This window comes from Callorhinchus milii, unplaced genomic scaffold (genome assembly GCF_018977255.1).
Source record: "Callorhinchus milii isolate IMCB2004 unplaced genomic scaffold, IMCB_Cmil_1.0 Scaffold61, whole genome shotgun sequence".
NCBI lineage: Eukaryota > Metazoa > Chordata > Chondrichthyes > Chimaeriformes > Callorhinchidae > Callorhinchus > Callorhinchus milii.
The window spans coordinates 8,099-24,739 of NW_024704802.1; positions in this window are offsets into that span (position 1 = coordinate 8,099).

The following is a 16,641-nucleotide window of genomic DNA, read 5'->3' on the forward strand; positions in this document are numbered from 1 at the left end:
AGACACACACACGCAGACACATTCACGCACATACATACACAAACACAGACACACATAGACACACAAATATACAGTCACTTCATTTGACAGTCAAGCACACAGCCACTACAGTTTACAGTCAAACACACGGCCGCTGCACTTTACAGTGAAACGCACAGTCACTAAACTTTACAGTCGGACACACAGCGATTGCACTTTACAGTCAAACAGACAGTCACTACACTTTACAGTCAAGCACACAGTCTCTACACCTATTTCACGTTGAGGGGACGTCCCAAGGCGCTGAAAATAATAATAATTGTTTTCGATATCGCGGCTCATCACGTCATCGAAAGCTCAAAGCGCTTCGCAAACTATCAACTAATTCTGCAGCTTTTATGCGGTAGGTTTTGTTTGTGAGAGAGTGTGTGTGTGAGAGTGTGTGTGTGAGAGAGTGTGTGTGTGAGAGAGGGTGAGAGTGAGAGTGTGTGTGTGAGAGAGGGAGAGAGTGAGAGTGTGTGTGTGAGAGAGTGAGAGAGTGAGAGTGTGTGTGTGAGAGAGGGAGAGAGAGAGACTGTGAGTGTGTGAGAGAGAGAGAGACTGAGTGTGTGAGAGAGAGAGAGAGAGAGAGACTGTGAGTGTGTGTGAGAGAGAGTGACTGTGAGTGTGTGTGTGAGAGAGAGAGAGAGACTGTGAGTGTGTGTGAGAGAGCGAGAGAGAGAGACTGTGAGTGAATGAGAGTGAGAGAGAGAGATAGAGAGACGAAGCGTTTGTGTGTGTGAGAGAGAGACTCTGAGAGTGTGAGAGAGTTGGAGAGAGAGAGAGAATGTGAGTGCGAGTGAGAGAGACAGAGAGAGAGAGAGATAGAGAGAGAAAGAGTGCGGAAAAGGGAACATTAAAACAACAGTCACTGCACTTTCCAGCGAGACACACAGTCACTACACTTTACAGTGAAACACACAGCCACTGTACTTTACAACACGTCCTCTCGCCTCGTTCTTCTCTCTATCTCTCTCCCTCTCTCCCCAAACCACAAAACACAAAGTCACTACACTTTACAACACGGGCTCTCTCCTCGTTTCTCTCTCTCTCCCTCTCTCACCATCCCACAAAGCACACAGTCACTTCACTCTACAACACGTGCTCTCTCCTCGTTTCTCTCTCTCTCCCTCTCTCACCATCCCACAAAGCACACAGTCACTTCACTCTACAACACGTGCTCTCACCTCTTTTCTCTCTCTCTCCCTCTCTCCCCATCCCACTAAACACACAGTCACTATATTTTAGTCCGTCGTGTGAAGCGCTTTGAGAAGTCTCGAAGATGTGATGGGGCGCGATGTCAATCACAAGGATTATCATCACAACAAAAAGAGGGTTAACCCCCTCCCGCCCCCCCCCCCGCCCCCCCCAAGTAAACCTCCTCCCCTTTAAGAGAGTGTCGATATCGATTTAATTCACAAATACGGTCCACAGACTGAAAACCTTCCGACAGCCCCGCCCCCATCTACAGCCCCGCCCCCAGCCACAGCCCCGCCCCCAGTCACAGCCCCGCCCCCAGTTACAGCCCCGCCCCCATCTACAGCCCCGCCCACAGCTATAGCCCCGCCCACAGTTATAGCCCCGCCCCCAGCTATAGCTCCGCCCACAACTGTAGCCCCGCCCCCCTACAGCCCCGTACCCAGTTACAGCCTCGCCCCCAGCTCTTGTCCCGCCCCAGCTGTAGCCCCGCCCAAAGCTCTTGCCCCGCCCCCAGCTATAGCCCCGCCCCTACCCGTTTTCTGATGGCAGCAGAGCCTCCAGCGGCTAATTCTCATGGAGAGAGAGAGAGAGAGAGAGAAAGAAGGGGTGAATGTGAGAGGGAGGATGAGAGTTAATCCAAAAAGCGGTTGATATCTTTGAGATTAATGCAGAATTAGGGATATTTTGCGCTGATGCACTTTAAACCCCGGTGGTTTGGGACTTTTAAACCCGTTTCCCGTCTTTGCACCCGGAGAGCGGGTTATTATTGAAACGCAAAGTCAATGCAAAACCTCATTGAGATCATTGGGAATATTGAGGGATTAGGAAGGTTTCGCGCTGATGCAAACCCTCTTCCCACGTTTCTGCAGAGTTTTTGGCGTCAATTGTCCTCAATTCGTATTTCGAGGCGAAATAACATTTAAAATGAAAAATTTCTGCCCCAGAAGTCGCGCGAGTGTTTTGTTTTTTTCAGCGCGAAAAATAATTGAAATGAAGATTTTTTCCCCCGGGATTATGAACCGTCACCAGGAGAGAAGGTGTCGGGGCTCGAACTCGCGGCCCACGAGTCCGGGTGAGAGAGGGGCAGCGTCTGCGCACGCGCGGCGTGGCTGTCGGTGACGTCACCAGGGAGCCCGGGCGGGAGGGGCAGCGACCGCGCGAGACTTCCGGAGAAACCGGTGGATTAAACCCCAATGTATAAGGACATGAAGCGCGTTATGAACTCCCGGATCCCCGGGATTTTCAGTGCATCGGTGCAAAACGTTCCCAATTCTGCACTAATACCAAATATATCAACAGGAAAGAGAAATGCGCGCGAGGCGGAGAATCAGAGGCGTTCAGCGGGGAAGGAGGCCATTCCGACCATTGCGCCTGAGCTTCAGTTACCCGCTCCCTCCCCGACCTTCCCCCGCACCCCCAACATCACGCACCGCCCCATCCTCGGTCGCATGATAATGCGTCCGTCCTCTTGACTTCTCGGGGGTTAGCAGGTGGCGGGGGTGTTGGTAGGGGATAAGAAGGAGGGGGGGTTGGTAGGGGGTTAGGAGGGGGCAGGGGGGTTGGTAGGGGTTTAATAGGGGGTGGAGTTGGTTGGGGTTTAGGGGGGGTGACGGGGTTTGGGAGGTGTTTAGGAGACGGCGGGGGGGGGGGTGTTGGTAGGGGTTTAGGAGCTTCGGGGGAGTTGGTTGGGGTTTAGGAGTGTCGGGAAATTTGATAGCGGTGAGGATGGGGCGGGCATTTGGTAGGGGGTTAGGAGTGGGTGTTGGTAGGGGTTAGGAGGGGTCGGGAGGTTGGTCGGGGATTAGGAGGGGGCGGTGGTGTTGGTAGGGGTTAAGGAGGGGGCGGGGGTGTTTGGTAGGGGATTAAGAGTTGGCGGGGGTTTGGAAGGCGGTTAGGAGGGGGTGTTGTTAGGGGGTTAGGAGGGGGCGGGTGTGTTGGTAGGGGTTAGGAGGGGGCGGGGGTGTTGTTAGGGGGTTAGGAGGGGGCGGGGGTGTTGGTAGGGGTTAGGAGGGGGCGGGGGTGTTGTTAGGGGGTTAGGAGGGGGCGGGTGTGTTGTTAGGGGGTTAGGAGGGGGCGGGGGTGTTGGTAGGGGGTTAAGAGGGGACGGGGATGTTGGTAGGGGGTTAGGAGGGGGCGGGTGTGTTGGTAGCGGGTTAGGAGGGAGCGGGGGTTTGGCAGTGGGTGAGGAGGGGGCGGGGGTGTTGGTAGGGGGTTAGGAGGTGGCGGGGGTGTTGGCAGTGGGTTAGGAGTGGGCGGTGGTGTTGGCAGTGGGTGAGGAGGGGGCGGGGGTTTGGCAGTGGGTGAGGAGGGGGCGGGGGGTTGGTATGAGTTTAGGAGGTGGGCTCTGGGAGAAGGACATTTGGAGACGGGGTATAACGAGCGCAGCTCTCGGGAGAGCAAAACAAGAGCAGTGCGACTCCAAGAGGGAGACAGTGAGTCCCGGATCAGAGATCAGAGGGTCACCATAAGTGTGTGAGTCTATCACTGCGCTTCTGGGGCTCCAGAGAGGAAAGAACAAGAACGGCTGCGGCTGATTCCTTTACACCGGTAGTGTGAGTATCTCTTAACTGCTGTAACCCGTGTGTTTTTAGTATAATGTAGTCAATTATAATCGTTCTACTTTGATATAATCATCGGATTCTGCTATTGCTTATTGGACCATTGACCTTTCTCTGTATTGTGTGATTGATGTTAACTGTTGGGGATCGAAATAAAACGTTCAAAGGTGTGTTACGCCATATCTGGTATTCGTCGAGTCTTTTGATCGAACTTCGGGTTTATTTTTCCCAACAGTAGTGATTTTGCAGTGAATCCCGTGCAGTCACTCTACAGTGAATACTGTGCAGTCACTTGACAGTGAATCCTGTGCAGTCACTTTACAGTGAGTCCTCTGCATTCACTTTAAAGTGAGTCCTCTGCTGTCACTTCACAGTGAATCCTGTGCAGTCAATTTACAGTGAATCCTGAATAGTCACTTTAGAGTGAATCCCGTGCAGTCACTTTACAGTGAATCCCGTGCAGTCACTTTACAGTGAATCCCGTGCAGTCACTTTACAGTGAATCCTGTGCAGTCACATTACAGTTTATTCTACTTATATTACACTTCCTTGCAGCTGGACAGGGTTTAAGAAACAGCCCGACCGGGTACGATAGGCGACTCTCGGCGCTTTCCGAGCTTCCCCAGGTGAAGGGTATCCGGGCTGAGCCCCTCGGGCAGGTTCCTTATCAACACAAATTCTTGTCAAACGCCACCCACAAGTCCAGGCTAAACCAGGGATGGCAGTGACAGCCGAGGATTACTGGGGTCAGCTTTTGGCAGTGACAGCCCTGGGAAGGCTGTGAGAAGCCCTCAGACCAGGCGTCAGGGTCGGAGGGGAGAGAGGAGGTTCGCTGTGTAGAAGGGCCAAAACCCGGGAATAATCCATGGACCGCCCTGAGCGGCCACAGCAGAGACAGGTCGACGGGACAAAGTCTGTCTGAGCCGTGTGTCCCGCAGCAGCGATTTACCATCCAATCCAGAACAACAACCACCCCCACAACAACCCCCCCCCTCCCCCCCCCCCCCCCCCCCCCCCCACGACCCCCCAACCGCCTATTGACGGGTCCCGGCCTCCCCACTAACATCTCCTAACCTATGGATACCATTTGAACCTGTATTGGGAGTTAGACCTTATGTTAAACCTGTGGTGAATGGAGGACCATCACAACTGATGTGAATTGACCCCCAGGTCTGAGGCTGCGATAATACACTCTGACTCTCCGACTGGGAATCTGCGGCTACCAATGGATGTGTGGAACAGTGCGGCTTTGACTGGAAGCGCTGTGTTTCGGGTCCAATTGGCACAGGTTAAACGGATCCTCCCGGAGGAAACCACACAACAACAACACGATTACATTTGTGTGGCGCCTTTCACATTGGGAGGACGTCCCAAGGCGCTGAAAGTGGGTTGTTTACCTTCGACGTACAAGAGCGCGGCAGCGACCGACACGATCCAGAAGAGAGCGATATTGGGGGCAGAAACTCTTAAAATATCCGGTGAGAGTTCATTTTTCAAATCAATACCTGTGGACAGGGGATCCCAGTGGAGGTGGAGAGATCGCATATCCCGTGCCAGTTGATCACTCTCATGCGGTATTTGCAATGAAAAGGGGTGAAATTTGCCCTCCAGACAGTTCCCAGATAATACGGTGGGAAAAATCTTTGCCGACCAACCCTCAGATGTGGCTCCGAACAAGTGGGATTGCGGAAAGTTAACTGCTCCTCTCCCCCCCCCCCTCCCCACCCCCCCCCCCCCCCCCCCCCCCCCCCCCCCACCACCACGCCCCACAAACCCCCCCCAGCACAGCCTGGATCTGACACTACGGGCGCGTACGTGTGGGCGCGGATTTACTGCACTGAAGCTGTGTGACAGCGTTGGAGTTTGAGAGGCATTACACCCCAATTCCTATCCCTCCCTCCCTCCCTCCCTCTCTCTCTCTCTCTCTCTCTCACACGCTCACACTCTTTCTCACACGCTCACACTCTCACACACACGCTCACACTCTCACACACACTCTATTTCTCACACGCAGCCTGTCACGTACACACACACACACGCACACCATCTCTCACGCTCTCGTCCTCTCTTTCTCACCCACTCGCTCTCATTGTGGAGTCCTGCAGCTCAGTGGTTAGAGCACTCGCTTTGCAAGCGAGAGACCTGAGTTTAATTCCAGGCAGAGGGCGAAACCTTGGGCAAGTTTCCTTACTCCACACAGAGCCTAATAATAATCCCTCCAAAACAAAACAATAATAAATTGGTCATTTTCAATCCACGACTGTTTGTGGGACATTGCTGTGCGCAATCGGCTGCCGCGTTCGCCCACAAATATACAGTCAATTCACTTTACAGTGTGTTCTGTGAAGCGCTTTGGGACGTCCTCCCGACGTGAAAAGCGCTATATCAAATGCAAGGATTATTATTATTATTATTATTATTGCTATTGAGACCATTAACGGAAAAACCCTGCAAACAATATCCTATACCACGGGAATAGCCACTCATACATTGCAGATACTGTAAACTCGTTAAAACAACAGGATGTAATTCGAGAAGGTACATTTACCACCATATTTAACTCTCCCATATGGCGGTAGCAAAGTCGGATGGGAGTTGGAGGTTAACAATTGCTTATCGACAACTCAATAAAGTTACACCGTCCTGTTCCCCAGTGGTCAGCGAATCCCCGACACCATTGACTCCTCTCCCAAGTTACTTCTGTCATTTCTCCACGTTAGACATTTCTAACGGCTGCTGGAGTGTCCCCATCAGAGATGAGGATCATTTTAAATTCGCATTCACATTAGGTAACCAGCAACACACCTGGATGTGAAGACCCCAAGGCTTTCACAACACCCCGACTGTCTTTCACAAACGATTGGCTGCTATTATAAAAGGGCGTGAATTCTGAGTGTTTGTTTCAGTTTGTGGATGACATTTTAATTGCAACTACTGACTACCACACTCATAGTCAGACATTAACCGACACACTGAACCGACTGTCTGCAGCAGCACTGAAAATTAACTCCAAAAAGGTCCAGCTTCTACAAATGACTGGAACTTTTCTGAGAGTACGACTGCCTCCCAGTGCGATGGATGATAAACAGATCGAAATATTATTCCCGGCTGCCGCTCCCTAAAACAATACCATCACTGCCATCATTCCTGGGTCTGGTGGGATATCGAAGGTGGTTCACTCCTCCCTTTGCTGAGCTGCCAAACCGCTGAAGGAATCGCTGAAAGGACCAGAGGAGACTCCGAGCCGGAGCTTTGGGCTGATGCTCACACTGCGGCTGTGGCGGCTTTAACACAAGGAGTCACACAAACCACAGCTCTGGTCTCTCCGGTTCCGCGGGAGCCTTTTCACCGGAGGTCACTGCGACCGACCAGAGCTTAACGGCAGTGCTGTGCCCGGACCGCGGCAAACTGACTGCGATTGCACTCGCCTCCCGCATCCTGACGGGGGTTGAGAACCACTTTGAGGTGTGTGAGCGACACCGACTGCCACATCCTGAGCCATCGCACAGTTTACCTTTGTGACCGGTGTCCAGAAGCTGGAGATACATTCACCGCAAACTCCGTTGAAATTGTTGCTCAGCCCCGGAGATACCTCGGTGTCCTCTCAACCACTGAACCGATGGGCCTCGGTCCTGGGACAGCGGGACATCGAGAGTACCTCACAACCAACAACACTTCTCCCTCATCTGCTGCTCTACGACGGAGACCCCTCGAGTGTCCGGTCCCACGCACCAAGTTTCAACATATATCCGACACCTCTTCCAGAGGGACAGTGCGAGTATATCGATGGATGTTCCTTCCACGAAAAGGGCTTAAATCGGCACCACCACCCCATGGTCCATGGATCCATGTGCGGGATTATTTCATTGATGCATTACCAACGACAAAAGTGAGGTTTTAGCACTGACTTGTAATACTCGACAAATTACAAAATGGATTGAGGCTTTTCCCACTAGAATTAACACTGCGCTAACAGCAGCCCGAGTCCCCTTACGCCAAGTGATCTGCAGGTGGGGAACACCTGTACAAGCGGATTCAGACCAAGGATCGCACTTTACAGGTAAAATTTTCTCTGAAATCCAAATCCTGCTGGGAATCTAACTGAGATCGCTCATCTCACACCACCACCCAGTCTTCCGGAGCGGTGGAGCGGGGAAATCGGACCTTGAAGACATTGATTAAGATATTCTGTGCAGATCACCGCGCCCCAACACACCAGTTCTGGCCACGGTCCACGGGCTCCGTATCAACAACATATTTATTCCAGTATCCTCAAATCCCTTTCTGTCCTGGCACCTCCCTACCTTCCCGACCGCTTACTCCTCAACCGACAACCCGCTGCCCACAACCACTCGAACGGTTCGGCGGAACTCTGGACGATCTGCAGCCTGTGGAGGGAGGACTTGGGGAGGCCGATCAGCAGTGATTTGTAGATGTGTATATCTACAGTGTAGTCCTGTAGCTCAGTGGATAGAGCACTTGCCTTCCAAGTGAAACAAATGGGTTTAATTCCCGGCAGAGCGAAACCTTCGACAGATTTCCTAATGCTACACGGAAAATAATAATCCCTCCCAAACAAAACAGTGGTGGATTGGTCATTTTCAATCCACGACTGTTGGTGGGATACAGCTGTGCGGAATGGCTGCCTCGTTTCGCCCACAAATATGCGGTCAATTCACTTTACAGTCTAGTCTGTGAAGCGCTTTGAGATGTCGAGAAGAATTGAAAAGCGCTACATCAAATTCAAGGATTATTATTCATTATATGTACACATAAATGCTTAGATGTTTGCGCACTGTGTAAAATGAATGCGTTATACAAATGGCAAACATGGAGCAGGGAATGTGGGAAGGAAGCAGAATTGGCCAAACATGGTGGTTGTATTGAAGGCAGTTTTGGTACACAGAGTGATTGAGTTCGGGGGGTTTGAGGGAGGGAATCGCTGTTATTCGGGGTTCCGGCTCACACACACCCCACAAAGCACATCGGTCGATCAAGGCTCGTGCCCCGATGTGCACCGCACACACACACATGTTCACACGTTAAACACCCGGAGACACGGCCACACAAACCACGCACATCCACTCAACACACAACCAGTCCCGGTGCTGATCGCAGTACAACACCGCCTCCCAGTGGCCGTTAGTTGTATTACAACACCAAAAAAAATCACTTCAAAAATTCTTCCTTTTGCAACAACATCAAATCATCTGCATTTACTCAGCGTACTTCACCTTGGATCACGTCTTAGAACTTTTTCTCGGTGTTGTGTTATAATTGACAAATAGATTTTCAAATGTTTGTGTAAATAAACGTTTCCCTATTGAATCCCATGACATGAATTTTATTCCTCAATCCCTCAGCTCGGTTACCACCATTTAATGCTGGAGAGGGGTAAGTCGGAAAAATCTATTCACTTTTACTTCATCTCTCTTGATGGCTGTTGCGTATTTGAGGAATTATAATCATTTACTGTGGGTTTTCAAATTAAAAATTAAAAACCTGCAGCACCGCATAACTGCCGCCAGAGGGCGGCGTTGTACTGTGTAACTTCCCATAATGTACTCAGTGATATCACTTGTCCTCTTTAACTGGAGGTGAACAGAGTCTCAATGCAGCTGATCTGGAGTTTGGCCACAGAAAGTCAGCAGCAGCCAATCCTCTGTGACGGTCTCTAGTCCGGATCCCGAGGCAGGAGGGGCTGCAGCACCGCACAGCCCAGCCCGGCTCATCGGCAGGACCTGGAAGGAAAGAGCAGTCACGGGGAAGGAAACATCCCACTCAGCACCTGTTATCCCCATGAGCAGAAGCCCTAATGGTTAGGGTGGCCCTTGGATTGGGAAAGTCTCCAGCTCCAGACGTCAGGCCTCCACTCACAAATGCATATCTCGCCCTCTCACCTCAACAGACTTCGAACACACATAATTTCTGTCAGGGCGCATCCCTGCCTCCCTGTTCCCTGGGTCAGAAGACATTGGTAGGGAATGGACGAGGAGGGGCTAGTTGTGGGTGAGCATGGGGTGTGCGTGAGGATGAGGAAGGGCTGTGTGTGGATGAGGATGACTAGGGGCATGTGTTGGATTGGGGAAGGGCTGAGTGTGGGTAAGGATGGGCCAGGGATGGGTGTTGTTGAGGATGTGGAGGGGATTGGTGTGGGTGAGAATGGGGAACGTGTTGGTTTGTAGGTGGAGGGACTGGGTGTGGGTGAGCAATGCAGGTCTGGGTGAGGGTAGGATTGGGGAGGTGCAGGATGTGGTTGAGGGTCGGGAGGGCTGGATGCGTGTGCAGTTGGGGACGGGTGTGTGAGGGTGATGTTTGGAGGCGCTGGGGGTGAGGATGGCGAGTTGCTGGTTCCTCAGACAGAATAAGGTCAGGATGGGCTGTGTCAGCATCCAGAGTCTGAGAGCTGAGAGGAAGAAACAAAACACAGTGGAGTGTGGGAGCAACCGAGAGGGTGATGGGTGAGCTGGTAGGTTGGAGGTGGTGGGGTGTGTGAAGAGGTAAGAGAGGTGTGGTGTGTTTGTGTGTGGGGGGGGGGTTTAGGACTCTGGGCGGTGCAAGGGGAGGACAGCGTGCGTGTGAGCCGGTGAAAGATCACGTTATTGGGTCAGCATTCCTGAAACCAGCATAAACAGCACTGATCGTGTAGTTTTGCAAGGCCACAAGCAGAGGACGATCATGAGCCCCATCCGGATCGGGTTCCACTTCTTCCCCATTCCTCGGAGGATCAAGTTCATGCCCTTAATGATACCGCACTCCGCAACCCATTCATTTGCGCCCCAACCCAATCCCTGCTTCCTCCGCTCGACTTTCTCCAGTCTCCTTCATGTCCCCCTGTGGAACCCTCAGTTCCACCATCAGCGGCAACACTTTCAGCCACTCACGCCCCGAAATTCTGGAACACTCTTCGTCTGTTCCTTGTTCTTGTCCCTTCCTTCCCCATCTTCAGGTCGCAACTGAAGACCTTCGTCTTCGACGGTGCCTATGATTACCTGCCTATCCTCCGGGCCGCTGTGATGATCCATCACGGTCAAGCTCTCTAGGAATCCACCCCTGTGAGGGGCGCTGTATAAATCCAAGTTGTTATTGTTGTTCTTGATGTCAAGATCCTCGTCCTCACCTTGGAAGCTATCCAGGGTCTTTCTCCCTCCTTAACTGCCTACCCGCTCCCTCCGCTCAGTGGGCTCCAGTCAGCTCCAAATCCAGTGGAGTCCTGTAGCTCAGTGGTTAGAGCTTTGCAAGCGAGAGACCTGAGTTCAGTTCCCGGCAGAGGGCGAAACCTTGGGCAACTTTCCTTACTCCACACAGAGCCTAATAATAATCCCTCCAAAACCAAAAACAGTAATAAAATTGGTCATTTTCTATCTACGATTGTTTGTGGGACATTGCTGTGCGCAATTGGCTGCCGCGTTTGCCCACAAATATACAGACAATTCACTTCACAGTGCGTTCTGTGAAGCGCTTTGGGACGTCCTCCCGACGTGAAAAGCGCTATATCAAATGCAAGGATTATTATTATTATTATTAATATAAATCTCCATCGCGCTGCCCGCTCAAACATCAGCAGCGAGGCGTTCAGCATTCATGGCACTACCTTCTGGAACTCCATGCTGGAGAAACTCCACACGGGACCCCTCCCTGGCCTCCCTCAAATCCCATCGCAAGACCTTCCTCTTCCTCATCCTCCAACCTCGCGCCCTCCGCCCCACCCCCCGGCTAATTGGTTCCAAACCCCGGCTTTTGAGCAAAACCATGAATGTCCAGTGCCTTGGGACGTCTTGACGTGAGAGGCGGTGAATCAATACCATTTCAGTACCAACAATGTTGATGCTGTTAGGACGCAGGTGTCTGAGGCGCGGAGCCGGCGAGCGGCGGAGCCTCGAGAACTCGGTAAACCGAGCGGGACTCACGGAAGGTCAGTCAGGCTGCGGCGGGGAGTCACAGGGCTGGTCTCCCGGGGATCGGGACCAGCGTTAGCCCGAGGCAGGTGCCGGCAACTGGCGGCTGTGCCGGTGGTGGGGTGGGGGGGGGGGGGGGGTTCTCGTGGACCTTGAGGTGGGGCCGGTGGCGCGGCGGCCATTACCGGTAGTGCGGGGGGTGGGAGAAGCCCTTTTAGACCTCCAGTATTTCCCGCCATTCTGCGTGTCGTCACTTCCGCGCGCGAGGTTTGAATCCCTGGTGGCAGCTGCTGATCAGAGTAGTACAGGATAGCACAGCCTGTACCTCTGTCTGTCTGTCTGCCCTGTCCTTCCTCTGCAGGCTGCTCGTTGCTATCCATAATGAGCGCCCTCCCCCCGATATGCCAACTCTCCCCTCACCCCCCCCCCCACTCCCCAGCCTCCTGCAGGCTGACAATGTCCTGCTGAACCCGCCGCCTCTTGTCCCAGAGTGCGCGTCCTGTCTGCCGCTCCCGACACGAGGTGGCGTCCCCTAAAATGCCCACCTTCCTGCAACTCCCCGTTCTGTCCTGCTCTCTCTCCGCCCACCCCGCCTTCTATCTCTGCTTGACAAGCCCCCCACCCCCACCCCACCCCACTGTCTCCCTCTGCTCCAGTCTGGGAATCCTCCGCCGATAATCGCGCAGCCACATCGACTGCCCCATTCGCCATTACTGCCGCAAGCCATCATGGACCCTGACACCGGGGGCTAACCTCTCCCCACTCATCTGCATCCCCATCCTCCCTCTCAAGCATTCCACTACCCGCGTCCCACACATCCCCCTGCCAACTGTTCACTCCGCATTGGACTTCATAATGTCCGCTCCATCTCCAACAAGACCACAGCCATTAATGGTCTCATCCTCGGTGAGAACATTGACATCATGGTCCTCACAGAAACCTGGATCACCCCTGGTGATACTTTCCCCTTCACTGGGACCACACAACCTGGCTACACCTACCACATTGCCCCACGCCACAACCGTCGTGGAGGTGGTATGGCCCTCAAATCCAGGGCGTCACTTGCCCTCTCCCCCTACTCCAACGTCTCGCTCCCCTCTTTCGAAGAGGGTGAGGGGAAACTGAGAGTGACAGAGAGAGGGAGTGAGAGAGAGAGAGAGTGAGAGAGAGAGATTCAGCGAGCTGGAGAGGGCGAGACTGAGGGTATGATTTAGACAGAGGGAAGGGAAGAGAAAGAGAGCCTGATGTAGAGAGGGAGACTGAGAGAGTGAGAGAGAGAGAGGCAGTGAGGGAGAGAAAGATAGAGAGACTGAGCGAGAGGTAGATGGTAGACTGAGGTAGAGAGATAGAGGGAGACTGAGGGAGTCAGTGAGAGAGGGAGTCAGAGAGACAGAGAGAGAGAGAGATATTCAACGAGACGGAGAGTGCGAGACTGAGGGAGTGAGTGAGACAGAAGTAGGGGAGTAGAGAGAGAGAGAGCGTGAGGTAAAGGGGGAGGCTGAGGGAGTGAGCGAGAGAGAGAGAGTGAGAGAGAGAGAGAGAGAGAGAGATAGAGACGTAGGGAGAGGGAGAGGGAGAGTGGGAGAGTAAGAGAGAGAGGTCGAGTGTGAGACCGAGAGTGAGAGCGTGAGACTGAGGGAATGAGAGAGAGGCAGTGTGCGAGAACGAGAGAGACAGAGGGAGAGAGAGAGAGAAAGAGAGAGAGAGACTGAGCGAGAGGGTGAGGGAGACGGGGAGACTGAAGAAGCGAGAGAGATAGAGAGAGAAAGAGAGAAAGAGAGAGAAGCTGAGAGAAAGACAGAGAGAGAAAAACTAGAACAGAGAGAGAGCGTGAGAGAGGGAGAATGATATAGTGAAGTAGGGAGAGAGATAGAGAGTGTGATGGAATGAGAAAAGGAGGGGATTGAACATGACAACAACCGTTATGATCTTAGCGAATATAAGCTCAGGATTGTGCAATCAAACACTCTTCTCGGAGACTCGAACAAGGTAAGGTGTGTGTGTGTGTGTGTGCGTCTGTGTGTGTGTGAGTGTGTGTGTCAGATTGTACGTGTGCGTGTGTGTCAGCGTGTATGTGTGTGTGAGTGTGTGTGAGCGCGCGTGCGTATGAGTGCGTGTGTCAAAGGGTATATGTGTGTGTGTGAGCGTGTACGTGTATTTGTGTCAGCATTTATGTGTGCGTAAGTGTGGAGTGTGTGTGTGAACTCTGCTCACACTCACTCTGTGAGTGAATGTGAATGATTTAAGAGTAAGTCAGTGCAATCTCTCTCTCTCCCTCTCCCCCCTCTCTCTCTCGCTCTCTCTGTATCTCTATCTCTCCCTCTCTCTCTGTCTCTCTCTCAAGTTCAGCGGTGTAGTCGGCTTTTACTCCCGTGCTTTGTGGTTGCCTCGTTACCGCGACTGGTAGCCAGGGTAAGACAGTCACCACATCACACACACACTGGGACCCCGTCACCGCGATCAGCCGGGTGTCTGACACAGACACACACACAGAGACACACACACACACACAGAGACACGCACAGACACACACACAGACACACACACACACACAGACACGCCCAGATACACATACACAGACACACACACACGCACGTACACACACACACAGAGACACACACAAACACACACGCGCACACACACAGGGAGACACACTGAAATCCGTGACTGGGATCTCTCTATCTTTCTCTCGCTCTTTTCTCTCACCCCTCTCCCCATCCCGCTATCTCTCTCTCCTCCGCTCTCACCCCCCCCCCCCCTCACTCTCCCACTCTCTCTCCCACCTCACCCCCTTTCTCTCACCCCCTTCTCAACTCTCTCTCCCCCTCTATATCTCCCTCTCCCCCACTCTATCTCACTCCCTCTCCCCCTCTATTTCTTTCCCTTTTATCCCCCTCGTTCACTCTCTCTCCGACGCTCTCTCTCTTTCTCTCTTTCTCTCTCTCTCTCTCGACCTCCCAGCTCTTTCTCTCTCCCCGCTATCTCCCGCTCTAACCCAGTCTCTGTCCCCTCTCTCTACCCCCCTTTCACTTTCTCTCACTCCCCATTCTTTACACTCTCTCTCTCCACCTCTTGTCACCCTCTCTCTCTCACTCTCTCCCATCCTCTATCCCCCGCCCCCTCCCTCTTATCCCAAAACCACTCCCGTGTCTCCCGTTCCCATCCCAAGACCCTCCTTCTACCCTCCCCCCCCCACCCCCCCCCCCCCCCCACCATCTCTCCTTCTGGTCCCTCCCTTGTTTCGCTCTCTTTTCAGGACAGCCTTCTCGTGCAAATCCATCCCAACACCACCCGGGTCGACCACGTCAAACTGCTCCCGAGCTCCACGCTCGCCCTCGCCGCGTTCACCCTGTGCCTGAGAGTCTCCACCGGGTTGAACCGCACCGTCAGCCTCTTCTCCTACGCGGTGCGGGGACAAGACAACGAGCTCCTGATCCCCGTGGTCGCGGGAACCGGTGTCTTCCCGCTGCACATCGGGGGCAGAAGCGTCGACTTGAGGATGCCCCCACTAACCGAGGTGTTGACCCACATCTGCGCCACTTGGGAGAGGAAGTCGGGGTTTGCTCGCCTGTGGGTCAACTCTCACAGGAGCCGGGCGGGGGTTTCGACGCCTTTCAGTCGCTCCAGGGAGAGGAGACTGACGACAACCTGTGGGACCATGTGTTATCCTGCGCCAAGATTCAGGATCTTAGCGGTGGCTTCTCCCGGATCCGGGGGAAGGTGATCGACTGGGAGACGGTGGGGTATCAGAGGGAAGGGGGCGCGAACTTGCAGGAAAAAAACGACTTCGACTTTTACTTGTCGGCTCCAGGTTGTGTTGCATTCCCCGAAACTATCTCTACTTTTGCTCCCTCCCTCGCTCCCTCCTCCATCGTACACTCCTCACGTCCCTCCCTCCCACGTACACTCCTCACCTCCCTCCCCCCTTTCTACTCTCCCCACCTCCCTTTCCCCTTCTCGCTCCCTTCCTCCCTCCAACACGTACTCTCCTCAGCTCTCTACCTCCCTCCTTCCCTCCTATACTCCACACCTCCCTCGCTCCCTCCTACCCTGTGCGCTCACACTCAACCCTTGCACACTCACCCGCTCGCTCACTCGCACGGGCGCTAATACACACGGCCACAGATTCACTGAAGGACAGAGACAGACTGTGAGTGTGCGACTGGGAGAGGGAGAGAGACTGAGCGAGAGCGAGAGGGAGAAGGGGAGAATGTGGGAGAGAGAGAGTGAGAGAGAGAGACTCAGCGAGAGGGAGAGGGGAAGCCGAAGACTGAGGGAGAGAGAGAGAGAGAGCGACAGGCTGATAGAAAGGCAGCGAGAGAAAAAGTAGGACATGGAGAGAGAGAGCGAGGGTGGGTGGGGCTGTTGGATGGGGGAGAATGAAATAGGAAAGTAGAAAGAGAGAAAGAGAGAGGAGGGGAGGAGGTGAATGAAATACGTAAATAGGGAGAGAGATAGAGGGAGGGTGTGATGGAATGATGGAGGGAGTTGGAGTGAACATGTCATGAATCGTTATGGACTGTGCAAGTATAAGCTCAGGATGACTTTCCATCGACAATAATTCCTTAATAAAACAACAACAATAACAACAAGATTGCATTGGTATAGCGCCTCTCACGTCGGGAGGACACGTCGATAAAAATAGTACTAGAGAGGTTGTAAAATAGTAATAATCCCTTACATAACTGTGTGATATGTCATAGCTCTATCCTCCTGACCCTCTGCTGTTATTGGTGTCTCCATTAAAACAGCGATCACTTCATCTTCAAATCGCTATCAGATGTCATTTGATTTTCTACGGCCTTCACACATCCTCTTATAGAATCCCATTGTGGTCACTCTCACCCGCTGTGTGTCCAGTGTCTCTCTGTCCCTAATTTTTCATTCCCTTGAACCTTGTAAAGTATTTCTCTGATCGACCTTCCGTGTGGTTTGAGCTCCCGGTTCTGCCGGGTGTCGGCATAGCT